Source organism: Anolis carolinensis, chromosome 1, assembly GCF_035594765.1.
Source record: "Anolis carolinensis isolate JA03-04 chromosome 1, rAnoCar3.1.pri, whole genome shotgun sequence".
Lineage (NCBI taxonomy): Eukaryota > Metazoa > Chordata > Lepidosauria > Squamata > Dactyloidae > Anolis > Anolis carolinensis.
In genome coordinates this window covers 67691156-67706471 of record NC_085841.1, presented here as the reverse complement: position 1 = coordinate 67706471, position 15316 = coordinate 67691156, and positions in this window count along the sequence as shown.

The window sequence follows — 15316 nt, the reverse complement described above, 5'->3', positions numbered from 1 at the left end:
TCTGTATACCTTTGCTGGTTGTAGGATTTTGCAACCTATAGTTCAAGAAAGAAAGAAAAGAAACTTTCCCAATATTTTATATAAATGCACACTAAAAATGCTAATATTATCATTTTGAGCCTAGCAGATATTATACATTTGTAACAAAGACAGGATTCAAAAAGAAAAAAGAAAAAGAATGAGTCTGCTGTTGAGACGGAGTACCAATAACTCATTATTTCCTTTCATTGGAAAACTCGGGGGTGAAAGAAAAGAAAAAGGGGACACTTACAAGTTTTACTAAATGCAAATAAAATTATATTAACACACTATAATATTAACTTTTAACTAGTATTGCTAGTTACAAGTTAATAGATAGAGAAATGCTGAGACCTCCTACTAACATGCCTAAGATATTGGTTATTGCTGCCCTACTAGTACTTTCTCTTTATGGTGAGCATGGGAACAGAAATGACTGGAGCAACTTCTTGAAAGGAGATCAAGTTTAATCCTTTCTCCTTTACTGCTCTATACACTTGAAAAATATTCATCTGTTCATTCATTTAATGTGTCACCTTTCTTCCAGAGAAGGACCCAAGCTTCCAGAGAAAGTCAGTTAAAATGTTTACAGTAATGTTTTTAAATAATTATAGTCACCATATAAAGCATTTTTGAATGATTTTGACATCAAAGAAGTCAAAGATGGAGATGAAAAGACTAGGTCCCAATTTACCCATCTCTAGTACAGTTGCTTTTTGTACAGTATCATATCACACTCTCCTGTTTCATAGGATGCAATCTTTAACATGTAGCCAAGCAATACTGGAGTGTAGTCACAATGGTGAACATTACTGATGAGGAAGAATACACAAAATAGGAGAGGCTGCAGCAATTTGCTTTTATCAGAAAGCAAAGGCAAAATTCCAATCCTGCTTCCCCCCCCCCCCCCAGCTAAGCCAAACTGGGACCAAGCTATTTTTGCATTTAGATCTAAACTTGCAGGAGCTTAAACTGAGGGCAAAAGGTGAAAGTGGGAAGAAGATAAAAAATCTGGGACATTTAAAAATGAGCTGAAAAATTGGGATGACAATGGATGACCATGCCAAACTGGAATCACAGTTAGAAAGTGTTGCACCCCAAGGCAGCGCGAGCACCCGAAAACCAGACCGGAGCCAATATAAAACACAAGCCATTTATTGAAGCAGGATATATATATCTATGCAAACTTAAGATGGAAAGTCAGAATAAGAAATAGTCCATAATATATAGTCTATTGCAATTCAGAAAGAGTTTATCAATGCCCAATTTATAATCCACAAGTGAAGCTCGATACCTTCCTTTAGAAATCAAAGTTTGTCCATGAAGCAATAGTGGAAAGAAAGCACTGCAAATCCACTTGAAAAGTCCTGTAGCAAAGTCAAAGAAGCAAGGTAAACAAAGCGAAGTCAATCTCGATTCAGAAACAAGGAAGTCATGGTAACAAGGCAAGGTCTACTCGGGAGTCGCGGCTCGGTGCGGCTCTCCTGGAACTGGAAACTTGGCACGGATTCAGAAGACAAGGCAAGGAGCTGGAAACTGGAACCTCTTCTGAGGAAAGGAAAAGTTGACACCGCAACAACAACACAGTGAGGGGCACTTTTAAGGAATCCCAAGCCTGTGAGATTAAGGAGTACAGGACCCCAAAAACTTCCCTTTGGAAAAGTTAACCATCCAACTTGTGAGCTAATCTTCGAGACCTTCTCACTCCCTCTTTCTTGCTTCTATCTCTAGCAACAAATTCCTTCCGATTAAACATCTCATCTTTACCCAGGTCAACACCATCTGGTGTGGGTAATGAAGAGACTTTGGAATGTCTGCCAATTAGTGGGTCTTCTGAAGTCACCATATCAGGCATTTGCAAGGCCATGGGGCCTCGGCTTGAAGCAGAATTGTCTGCAAAATCCTCAGCCTCATCTGATTCCAACTCCATCTCGATGGAATACAGGCCATGATGGCTGATCTACAACAGAAAGTTAGTTAGACATGCTACCATGCTGGCACTCCTCATACAAGTGGCACTCCTCATACAAGAAGCCAGGGAAGATGCGGGAGGAAAGCAGGAATGGCACGGAAATGTCATGGAATGGAATCCCATGACCACCAACAGTAAGGGGACAAAGTGTTATGCTGACCCAAGATTTCCTGCACTGTCAGCCTCCATGTAATGAGTTCCATAGTACCCACTCAAAAATAGCAAATGGAGAATCCTATCAGAAGATCTTTATCACTTCTAGGGTTATCAGCATGATAATGAAGAGATGATCTACCTGCTCTTTTATCATGTGAAGACTCAAACCTATCTAGTAAATACTTGAATCATGGTGCTATTGGAAGATATGTGTGAAAATTTCATTGTAACAGTCCCATTTTTTTCTGGTTTATCCATATCTATTACTTAACATCACAAAAACTCTAGTATTGACAAAACATACAAACCCTTCTTAGCCTTATCTTTAACTATCCATAGTGTATGTGGTGATGTCCCCCTCGATGGATTGTCACCTTGCCGTGGTGAGGGGGCTTGCGTGTTCCGATGAACCTGTGGGCACAACCACTGGAGTGATGCACTCCCAGGAGTGGCCGCAGGGGAGGTTCCAAACCAAACACAATCAAAAGACCCAAAGACCTCAACGGCGGAGCAGGCGGAGGATAACATGGTACATGTTACAACGGCTGTGAAGGTGGAAGAAGGCTGCAACAGACTGAGAAGCCACTCTTCGTTGTGTTAACCACACCACGGCTGGAACCTCTGTGAAGACTGTGTGTTGACCGGCCGTGCACCGATCTCCACACATTTAAAAAAATCACGCACAGGCGTCTTCCAACAAAAATAAAAACAAACCTACAAAAGTCCCATGGCAATCAGCGAGTGGCGACGGGGGCAGGACTGTGAAATCTGGAAGCCCCTAGTCACAGACTGGCACATGGGCGGTGGATATGGACTCAGTCGTTCTACCTCAAGGACCGAGGCAGTTGAGTAGTCCGGCAGCTGTATCCATGACTGAGCAGCCCTTTTTAGGATCCGCTCTGCTCACCCCACACGGGGAAGGGGCTAGAAAAGGTGCCCTAAACATAGTCTGCCTCTCCTACCCTGACTGGACTGCCGCGTCCAGAGGGGTCACCACTCTGCGGCCAAAAAAGAAAAATGAACTTTGGAACATGGAACGTACGGACATTGTTAGATAACACTGACAGCGAACGCCCCGAACGCAGGACTGCTATCATTGCAAGGGAGCTGGGACGCTTTAAGATCGACATAGCAGCCCTTCAGGAGATCCGGAGAGCAGGAGAGGGATAGCTGAAGGAAGAAAAGGGAGGCTACACCTTCTTCTGGAAGGGACTGCCTGAAGAAGAGCGAAGAATACACGGAGTTGGCTTTGCGATCAGAAACGACCTGGTGAAGCACCTGACTGAAGCACCCACTGGCATCAATGAACGACTTTCAACCCTCCGAATTAACCTTGCCAAAAACCAACAGGCAACCATCATATGCGCCTATGCACCAACTCTAGATGCTGACAAAGACATCAAGGAAAATTTTTACTGTCAGCTGGACACCATCCTATCGGAGATACCTAAGGAGGACAAAATCATCCTCCTGGGGGACTTTAATGCAAGAGTCGGAAAGGACTCTGACCTGTGGCCAGGGATCATAGGAAAAGACAGGGTCGGAAACAGCAACTCGAATGGCATCTTGCTTCTCACCAAATGCGGAGAGCACAACCTTGTCATCACCAACATGCTCTTCCGCCAGAAAAACAAGCTCAAGACATCATGGAAGCACCCTCGGTCAAAGCATTGGCACCTCTTGGACTATGTTATCACACGTGCCAGAGACCGCTGCGATGTGCTTCTCACAAGAGCCATGACAGGTACTGATGACTGCTGGACAGACCACAGGTTAATCCGATCCACGATGGCTATCAAGATCGTCCCCAAACGCAGACTCCAAGGAAGAAAAACAAGGCGCAAAATGAACACTCAAGCCCTTCAGGAGCCCTCCAAACGAGCCCTTCTCCAAACAACACTCAAAGATCATCTACCCACAGAACACCCCAAAAATGTTGAGGAACATTGGAACAAACTGAAGACCTCCATCATCACAGCCTGCGAAGAAAGCATTGGATACCTAACTAAGAAACATCAAGACTGGTTTGATGATAACGACAAAGAGATCCAACAGCTGATTGATCACAAAAGGAAAGCCTTCCAAACATGGCAGAGAGACACCAACTGTGCTGCCAAGAAAAAGATCTATGCCAGTGCAAAAGCTGAGGTCCAAAGAAGGACCAGAGAACTCAAGAACATCTGGTGGACAAAGAAGGCTGAAGAAATCCAACACCTTGCAGATACCCATGACGCTCAGGGATTTTTCAAAGCCACAAAGATCATTTATGGACCAAGAAACCATGGCATACAGCCCCTACGCTCATCAGATGGAACCAAAATTCTGAAGGACAAAACATCAATCGCACTACGTTGGAAAGAGCACTACCAGAACCTGCTGAATCGCAGCTCATTGAAAAGGTGTGGATGACCGAGAAAATCCCAGCAGACTTCAAGGATGCCACCATCATCACCCTTTTCAAGAAAGGGGACATAACAGACTGCGGGAACTATCGTGGTATCTCCCTTCTAACCTCTGCCGGGAAAATCCTTGCAAGAATCCTTGCAAACCGCCTTCTTCCTATCTCAGAAAACACCCTCCCAGAATCCCAGAATGGCTTCCGCCCCTCCAGAGGAACAGTGGACATGATCTTCACTGCTCGACAGCTCCAAGAAAAATGCAGGGAACAAAACCAACCTCTGTACATGGCATTCATTGACCTTGCAAAGGCATTCGACACAGTGAACCGCAGCGCTCTCTGGACCATCCTCCAAAAAATCGGGTGCCCTGACAAATTTGTGAACATCCTGCAGCTCCTCCATGATGACATGATGGCAACAGTCTTGGACAGCAACGGCTCCCAAAGTGACCCATTTAAAGTGGAATCAGGTGTCAAGCAGGGATGTGTTATCGCCCCCACCTTATTTTCCATCTTCATCGCTATGATACTTCACCTTGTTGATGGGAAGCTTCCCACCGGAGTGGAAATCATCTATCGGACAGATGGCAAGCTATTTAACCTCAGCAGACTGAGAGCCAAAACCAAGGTCACCACAACATCTGTTATAGAACTCCAATATGCTGATGACAACGTAGTCTGTGCGCATTCAGAAGAAGACCTACAAGCCACTCTAAACACCTTCGCAGAAGCATACGAGAAGCTCGGCCTCTCACTGAACATCGAGAAAACCAAAGTGCTCTTCCAACAGGCACCAGCTAATCCCTCTGCAAAGCCAGGAACACAGCTTAACGGTGTAACATTAGAAAATGTTGACCATTTCCGCTACCTTGGCAGCCACCTCTCCACAAAAGTCAACATCGACACTGAAATACAACACCGCCTGAGCTCTGCGAGTGCAGCATTTTTCCATATGAAGCAGAGTGTGTTTGATGACCGGGACATCCGTAGAGAGACCAAGGTGCTTGTTTATAAAGCCATTGTCCTCCCAACCCTGCTCTACGCCTGCGAAACGTGGACTGTGTACAGACGTCACACCAAACTCCTGGAGCGTTTCCATTAGCGTTGCTCAGGAAAATCTTGCAAATCTCTTGGGAAGACAGGCGGACAAATGTCAGCGTGCTTGAGGAAGCAAAGACCACCAGCATTGAAGCGATGCTCCTACACCATCAACTCCGCTGGACTGGCCACGTTGTCCGAATGCCCGATCACCGTCTCCCAAAGCAGCTCCTCTACTCCGAACTCAAGAATGGGAAACGGAATGTTGGTGGGCAGGAAAAGAGATTTAAAGATGGGCTCAAAGCCAACCTTAAAAACTGTGGCATAGACACTGAGAACTGGGAATCCCTGGCCCTTGAGTGCTCCAATTGGAGGTCAGCTGTGACCAGCAGTGCTGCGGAGTTCGAAGAGGCACGAACAGAGGGCTTAAGGGAGAAATGTGCCAAGAGGAAGGAGCGTCAAGCTAACCCCGACCGGGACCGCCTTCCACCTGGAAACCGATGTCCTCACTGCGGGAGAATATGCGGGTCAAGAATCGGTCTCTTCAGCCACCTAAGAACACACACCCAAGATACCAAGGTTGGAAGACTATCGTCCTCGAACGACGAGGGATCGCCTAAGTAATGTGGTGATGTGCAGAGGATGAAAGAACATGTTCTCAGCTGAAGTCCTATTTTATATAATGGGACTTGAGTGTCAATGGGTTTTGTATTCAGGGTGTAGGGGTCCTGGAACCAACTCCAGCAGGCCTACTATATTATAATACTTCATCATCATCATCATCATCATCATCATCATCATCATTAATTACTTATTAATCACCCTCCATCCACGATGCTCTAGGCGATTTACAAGATAAAATTGTAAAGGATAAAACACATACATACAAATATTGATAAAATTAACATAGATTAAAAGCTCTAGTAAAGAGCCAGGTCTTGAATGCTAGGGTAAAAGGCCCTAACTCACGCATGGCTCTCATATAGGGCGGCAAGGCATTCCATAAGGCAGGGGCAGAAATAGAAAAAGCTCTGCGTCTGGTCCTTTCCAAGTGCACTTCTCTAGGACCCGGTACATAAAGTAAGTCTCGTTGGGATGGTCGTTGCGACCTCCGATGATGGGAGAAGGAGAGATGGTCCCTAAGGTACGATGGGCCCTGGCCGTAAAGAGTTTTAAAGGTCAGAACTAGCATCTTATATAGACCGCGGTAATCAGTTGGAAGCCAATGCAGATGCTGCAGCACTGGTGTTATGTGGCATTTCATGGGTGTTCTTGTGAGTAGCCTGGCTGCCGCATTCTGAAAAATACGGAGCTTTCGGGTCATGGACATCGGAAGGCGTTGCAATAGTCCAGCCTAGACGTGACCGTGGCATGGATGACTGTTGCCAGAGCCTCATCAAATAGATAGGGTGCCAGTTGCCTCACTTGTCGTAGGTGGAAAAAGGCCTGTTTGCTGGCAGCAGCGACCTGAGCTTCCATTGTCAGCTGCGAATCTAAAACGACACCCAAGCTCTTAACTGTAGGCGAAGGAGATAGGGCAGCACCATCGAAGGTGGGTAGCAAGTGGGTCAGACCAGTCGAGCGGCCATGCCAGAGAATCTCAGTCTTCGCCGGGTTCACCTTCAATCTACTAGCACGTAGCCAGTTCGACAGAGCCTCCAGAAATAAGGTGAAATTGTCTGGTATTGACGTTGCTCCAGGCTCCAAGCACAGAAGGAGTTGGGTGTCGTCCGCATATTGATAGCAGTCTAGGCCGAAACTCCGAGCCAAACTAGCAAGGGGTCTAACGTAGATGTTGAAGAGAAGAGGGGAGAGAATTGCACCTTGGGTTACCCCACAAAGGAGGGGAGATCTGTCAGAGACTTGATCCATATACTCCACGCATTGGCTCCGGTTTCGCAGAAATGAGTTGAACCAATTGAGGGCCTGACTGCGAACTCTGGACATGGCAAGACGGTGAATCATTAGATCGTAGTCAACGGTGTCAAACGCTGCGGTAAGGTCGAGAAGTACCAGTAGCGCTGATCCGCCGCTATCAGACTGGCGACGAAGTTCATCTGTAATGGCAACCAGGACTGTCTCTGTCCCATGGCCAGGGTGGAAGCCTGACTAGAAAGGGTCCAGGCCGGCTGTATCATCCAGAAATTGTTGCAATTGTCCCAGTACAGCCCGCTCTATCATCTTACCCAAGAATGGGAGGTTGGAGACAGGACGATAGTTGGCAAGGGTCATGGGATCCAAGCTAGGCTTCTTTAGCAAGGGACGAACCCTTGCCTCCTTTAGGTTGTCTGGGAAGACCCCCTGTTCATGAGAGCCATTGATTATATTACTCAATGGATCGAGTAGACCTTCCAGGCAGCTCTTCACCAGCCAGGAGGGACACGGATCAAGGGAACAGGTGGTTGGTTTTGCAACAGCCAGGATTCTAACGACATCTTCCTTGTCAAGCGGAGTAAATCGGTCAAAGATAGGCCCACTAAGCGGCCACAAAGTCTCAAGCTCACTTAAGGTATCAACTGTAAGGGGCAGTTCCTGCCGAAGCACGGCGATTTTATCAGTGAAAAACTTCTGGAATGCCTCTGCTGTAAGAGCCGTGGTTGCTGGGTTTTGGACTAAGGGAGCCGGACTGGTCAAAGCACGAACAATTTTGAATACTTGAGCTGGGCGTGATCTAGCAGAGGCTATTAAGGAGGAATTGTAAGATTTTTTTAGCATCCTTGATGGCTGATTCGTAGGACCTGCAAAAAGCCTTGAAAGCGGACAGTGACACCTCGTCGGGTTTCCGTCGCCACCGATGTTCCAGCCGCTTTCGTGCTTGCTTCATCGTCCGTAGCTCATTAGTGTATTAGTGTACCAGGGGGAGCGATTCCGGTGAGGGCGAAGGAGGCGTCTGGGGGCAATCTCATCCAAGGCAGCCAACAAACTGACATTCCAGGTGTTGACTAGCTCATTGAGAGTGACGCACACTGTTCCCAGGCCCTTAAGGGCATTCAAGAACCTAGCAGGTTCCATGAGTCTCCTAGACCGAGCAAAGATTGGTGTGGCAGGATGGGGAGGAGGAGATGGAATCTCAATCTGGGCCTTCAGGGCAGCGTGATCAGACCAGGGAACATCAATTACTGCGGATAGAGATGTTCGTACTCCGATATTAAAAATCGGGTCCAGAGTGTGGCCGGCCGATGAGTAGGGCGAGTCTTGAGTAGTGAGAGCCCCAGAGCTTCAAAGGTTGGTACTAGGTCCTTAGTCACAGATGAAGATGGTAGTGCCTCGACATGTACATTAAAGTCACCCAGAACAATAAGTCTGGGGAACTTCAGGACCCAGTTCGCCACAAGATCGAATAAATTCAGCAGACTCTCTCCCGGAGACCCAGGCATGCGGTAAACTACAAGAATGGCTAGGGATTCCCTGCTAGCCAGGACCACACCAACACACTCAATACCGGCTATCTTTGGAGTTGGAATAGCTTTGATGGTAAAATAATCACGGGAGAGTGTTGCTACCCCTCCACCCTGACCCCCACTCCGTGGCTGTTGAAATATCTGGAAGCCTGGAGGTGTCAGTTCATGTGAGGGAATGTTATCACCCTCACGGATCCAGGTCTCTGTAATACAAACCAGGTCCGCTGCTTGATCGAGATACTTGGCAAAGGAGAATGCTTTAAATACAGGCATAGTAACACAAACTGAAATGGTATAATTATATTTCCTTCCTTTCATGTTACAAACAAAATAACTCCTCAACCATCAAAAAATGAGGTAGAGAAACAAAAAAGAGGAACTGTGCAAACTTTATTGACAGATTACATTACATTCCTCTTTACCTACTCCCCTCTTCTCTTCTCACTCTCTGCCTTTGTTCTGATAAATAGCATCCTACCAAATGGGAACAGATCAATTTGTGGTATAGATACAATGGAGAGGAAAAAGGATGACACTTGTTTTACATTTCCTACAGCAGAAAGCTTTGAAAACCAAGAAAAGTGTTGCCTTCCATTTTTGTCCACTTCTCTGCTTTTTGTTCATTTTCTTTTTGCATAAAAGAAATCATATTTGCTTTTAAAGATGAACATTTAGATTACTATAGCACTTTCAAGTGCTTCACCCTGAAGGACATATATATTCAATTACCCTTCACCAGCTTTTGATATGCTATTAGATTGCTTTTATATGAATATATACTGTATAGTGTTGTTTCATTTAAAGGGTGTCTAACCATTTTCAGACTTTACATAGGTGGATGTGACTTTACTCAGCCCTGAAATGTAGGCTCCATGGTTCCATTATTTACTATTTAAGGATCCTGAAAACAGAAAATGAGTAGAACTTGAACAAAACTTCAGTTGCAGAGGTATGTGTATCTCCTGAATTCAACAGGACACAGTTTTTGCTTTTAACTCTTCAAATATCTAATTCAATGTTTACTTAACACTTTGTAAACAGTACTGTTTGTAAACATTCTGAAACTACATGTGTCATAGCTGTCTGTATGCCTTCCCCAAATGTTTTTAATAGCACACACATCTGAAATGGAGGGTAAAAACAACAACAACACTGCATTATTCTGAGACTTCATTCAGATCCCTTATGATAATGCGCCCCTATACCCCATTATAGTGCAGTCACTGTGGAGATGGGGCCTGGGGTAAGGGAACCTTCATGCATGAAATCCTATGTACATTTTGATGCATCTACATGATGTTTTGTATTATATAGGAACTAGGTAGTTGACTCCAGCCATGGAACCATAGAAAGAGAGAACAGAGGCTATTTGTACCCTGCTTTTCTCCCATGGGGAGTTTTTAACCATTTGTTCAACAGAAAGAGCAAACAGGCACATTGAGGTCCAGCTCCTCATAGGGCTTGTTCTCCAGACCCTTAATCATTTTAGTCGCCCTCCTCTTGACAAGCTGGAAAGCGTCCAGAGGAGGGCGACTAAAATGATTAAGGGTCTGGAGAACAAGCCCTATGAGGAGCGGCTTAAAGAGCTGGGCATGTTTAGCCTGCAGAAGAGAAGGCTGAGAGGAGACATGATAGCCATATACAAATACGTGAAGGGAAGTCATAGGGAGGAGGGAGCAAGCTTGTTTTCTGCTGCCCTGCAGACTAGGACACGGAACAATGGCTTCAAACTACAGGAAAGGAGATTCCACCTGAACATCAGGAAGAACTTCCTCACTGTGAGAGCTGTTCGACAGTGGAACTCTCTCCCCGGGGCTGTGATGGAGGCTCCTTCCTTGGAGGCTTTTAAGCAGAGGCTGGATGGCCATCTGTCGGGGGTGCTTTGAATGCGATTTCCTGCTTCTTAGCAGGGGGTTGGACTAGATGGCCCATGTGGTCTCTTCCAACTCTACTATTCTATGATTCTATGATTCTAGAAGTCGGGGGGGAGCAGGGGGGTAATCATGGTGCAGTGTTCTGCTCCGTCCCCATACCATCTTGGGCTGCCATCCTATGATGTTTCCCCACTCTCCCCAGCTTCCTTCAATGCTGTTCCCATCTTTGTACACTGTCAGCAAGCTGCCGATGCAGAGCCTCATCAGAAGTAGCCCTGCCTCATTTGATGGGCTCTGGTGGACTCCATCCCGGCAGCATGCCAGCAGTGCATTGAGATGGGGAAAACCACCCATTTGATGAGGTCTTTCATGCAATTGCCACTAGAGGTAGATGTGCTGTATTTCTTTGTAAAGTATATGAAGTCTGTCTACATTTGTGTCTGTTAATACAAATACGCATGGGCTGCAATCCAACCTCTCACTGTATTATAAGTACTCACATGTGGATCACATGCTGCAGCAATGCTATATAAACTCATGTGGAAAAGCAAATTTGTGTAGCAGATGTCAGACTGGTTGCTATTGAGCAATGCTCAACTGCAGTGTACAATGGGAAGCCACTATGTACAGCTGCAATACACAGCTCTGCTTTTGCCACTGTAAGCAGAATGGATTTTAAAATAAAATCATTTTGGGAAATAATTCATCTCACTCGTGCAGCATGAGTAGGATGTCACCACACATACATACGCACACACGCGCACACACACACATATACTAAACTTGGACATATGTTATTAAAATATGTAAATATCTTTTTGGTGCTATAATTACTACTTTTCTGGTTATACATCTGTACCCACTATCGTGTGTGCGCACATTTGTGAGAGTATGCACGTGCGTGAGCACACACACATACAAAGTTGGCTAAAAGAAGTTTCAGGTGGATACATATTACTGATATACAATAGCATGTATCCATCTGAAACTTCAAGTCAGCTTTATGAAGTACAAAAGTGGTGGAGCTCCCTGAGTTTTGTAAATGGTGTTTCCCACATATCTTTTACCATTTTTTACTTACTTTTTACTCTATGTAAACAAGCTGAACACTGGAACAATGCCATGTTGTGGCTGGTTTATTCTTAAGGTCAGTCATTAGAAAAGATTAGAGAAGTGCAGGCTTTCCTGGGGGCCTCCTTACTCTTTATGAAGTTATCCTTTAGATAAGGCAAAAATGATGTCCCCTGCCTGTGGTTGGGTTCTTTGGCAGTTAAAAGTCCAATTTTTTCAACAGAAACTACTGATATGTATCCTTTTAAAAAGTAACTCAATAGACACACCAGCTGCATGTACTCTAGGCAAATCAGCACTGCACTCTGGGTGATATTAGTGGCAGTAGCCTTTAAAATGCTGTCCAAATAAATGACTACTCTCATTCTTTAATTCTCCTAATCTGTCTTGCATGTTCCTTGTGGACCATGAAACTGACAATGGATTTAAATTTTGACCCGATTCTCCCTGCCATCTTCTGTTAAGCATGCCTATGTATCACAGTTCAGAGCTGGAAAAGGCCAGAGGGTGTACTTTACTAGGCTTAGCACATTCTGGCTGTGGGACTCTTATCCTCTTAGACATATCTCCGCTTGCAGGAACAACAGCACAGAGCACGGCAAGTCTCCAGGGGAAGAAGGAGCCCATGTCAGCAAGCCGGGTTTAAAGAAACAAAAGGAATTCTTATGTGCACTCAACATGAGGATGCACACGTCTAAGGCTTAAATCTAATTCTGTCTTCTGTTTGAGCCACAAGGAGCTATAAGCTGATATGCCTCCTAAGTAGCCAGGCCCTGTCAACATTGACCTTAGAGGATGATTTGTGTGCATGCCTTTCTGCAGCACAGACTTAGAAGCTGTGCACTGGCACCAGGAAAGACTGCTCAGTGTCATCTGTTGAACTACTGGAAAGAGATGAAACTTCATCCCCTCCTGATTCCCTACCCATATGCCCTTGTACAGAATTGACTTCTGCCTTCAGTTCTGGCTGGGGTGACACTATAACACACCATCCCACCAGCCAGAAAGAAACAGCAAGACCTTGTCCTCGACTGGAGGGAATGTCAGATGGAATTAGAGGTCCATAACACTGTCTGCATATGTTTGACTGAAACAGCAGGCTGTTTGTTTGCCTGAAACCACACAAGCAAGTTACCACATTGCAATCACTCTGAATCTTTGGGTGTATTTATGTGTAGAATGAATGCACTCTGACATGAGTTTAACTGCCATGGTTCAATACTATGGTGTAGCAAAATGTTTAATTGTATGAGAGATTTTTAAACTTATTGTTAGAATTAGAACATGGCTTACCTTGCAGGGTTGGTGTGAGAACCGCCATTTTGTAATCCTTGGAATGTAACAAAAGGGGAGGAGCTAATTTACATAGTAGCGACCAGATTGGCCATATGTAAATGAGTGTGTGCCAGAGTTTAAAAGTGGAGTTGGCAGTTGGCAGTTGGGAGATCAGTTGAACATTCTAAAGTCAGTTAGGTCGGGGAAAGCTATCTGTTAGGACAGGATAGTCAGATTACCAGTGAAGATAGGTTAAGGAATGTGTTAATCGAAGATGTTTGCTGGGATAGCTAATATAATAAGTTGAGAATAGTCAAAGTTCTGCCGCTCCAAAGTAAAAAGTGTTCCTAGTTGTGTTTACAAGACTGTGTGAGAGAAAATACTGTAACATTGTGTTTCAACTAAGAAAGCAAAGCTCCAATGTAACCAACACGCTTCTGTGGCCAGACAACAATAAAATAAACTTTGTTACTGTTTCATTCAAGCAAAAGACTGACTCTAAAACACTGGGTGAGAGTTAAAGAAGTTTTTCCTCTTGTACAAAGAAACCCCTGTGAAGAGGAACTTCTATATATTCATTGTTGACAGAGGTGAGATGACAAGATTACCTACTGTCTGATGTTTTAAAAAAAGAGAAAAAGGTTTGTCATCCCATATGGAATCATGGAAATTGTAGTTTTGCAAGTACTCTAGCTTTCTGTTAAATAGTGCTGGTGCCTCACCAAACTACAATTCCCAGGATTCCATAGCACTGAGCCATGACAGTTAAAGTGGTTTCATACTGCATACAATCTACAGTATAGATGCACCCTGATTCATTTTTTTCTCCAGAGTCTAACTTTGTTGTGCTTCGATTCTATAAACATCACTGTACAACAAGCTTGTTGGGAAATTTTTGTGTTAAGACATGGTTCAAAAATACCTATTTTTGTAGACCAAGAGTAAAGAGTAAGTATTTCCTTGAGATGTTGAACTGCAAATCCCATCAATGATGTGGGATGAGGGGACCTAGAGATGGAAATAATATTCATAATGATTACTTATTATAGGATGAGTTGAGTATCTCCTTTCACTCTCCTTCCTCATCCCATCCCCTGCACATCTGAGTCCAATGACCCTAACAGTATGGTTACTTTTTCCTGTGTATTAAATTTAGTTCTGAAAGCCTAAAAATATTCATTTTCCCATTTTCATGTGGGTTCCACCTCTGTTACCCCCTGAAAAATTGGAGAGCCAACTAAAAGTTCATAATTCTGAGGGGGGGGGGGGTGGTCATTTTTATTTGAATATATACACCCTTAACCGGATCAAAGATTCCAGTAGTACAGAAGTGTTGCGAAAGAGACCCCTTTGCACATAATGCATTACTGCACAGGGATTACAATTTGAACACAAAGCTTGCATAATGGTGAGTAATTAAACCCAGATACAAAGCACAAGTTACACACGCACATGTCGCTGCTACCAGGATGCCAGCGACTGTGTCAAACCTTTCTTGAAGGCTGCTCTTTAGCAGCCACCAGCTTCTCTGACCCTGTTCTGCTTCTGTTTTTCTGCCTCAGAAGCTCACAGAACACATCTAAACATGCCTCTCCCCAGGAAGTGCTTATCACTTCATTTCATAGGCTTGGATGCACAGAGCTTGTAAAAACAGGTCCATAGGATTGGAGAGAAAAGATCATCAGAAGTCAAGGTCTCAGGTTGCTTGTAAAAGCTTATTTGTGTCCCCTTACGAGAAATACAATTTCTTGGCAAGAATATATATTTTTGCATTTGTAAAAAAAAAAAAAACCAAAACACCATTAAAAGGATAAAATTTATGTGACTAGAGCATCTTTTGGCAGAAAGAAAATAATATTTCAGTTTTATAAAGAATTCTACTGCCATTGTCAGCATACAGGCCAAGAAAACAGTGCCAGCAATGTTTGGGTAAAGCTATTCCAAGTCTATTTCAGACTGAAAAGTATTTTGAATGGGATTAAGAGAAACAAATACATGCTTTGGTTAGCTAAAGCAATCACCTATTACTTCTACTTCATTTGGCAAGACAGAAACTTTGTAAGGAAGCCAAAGAACTGCTATTTTAAAATACATTTAAGGGATTTGTGATTAA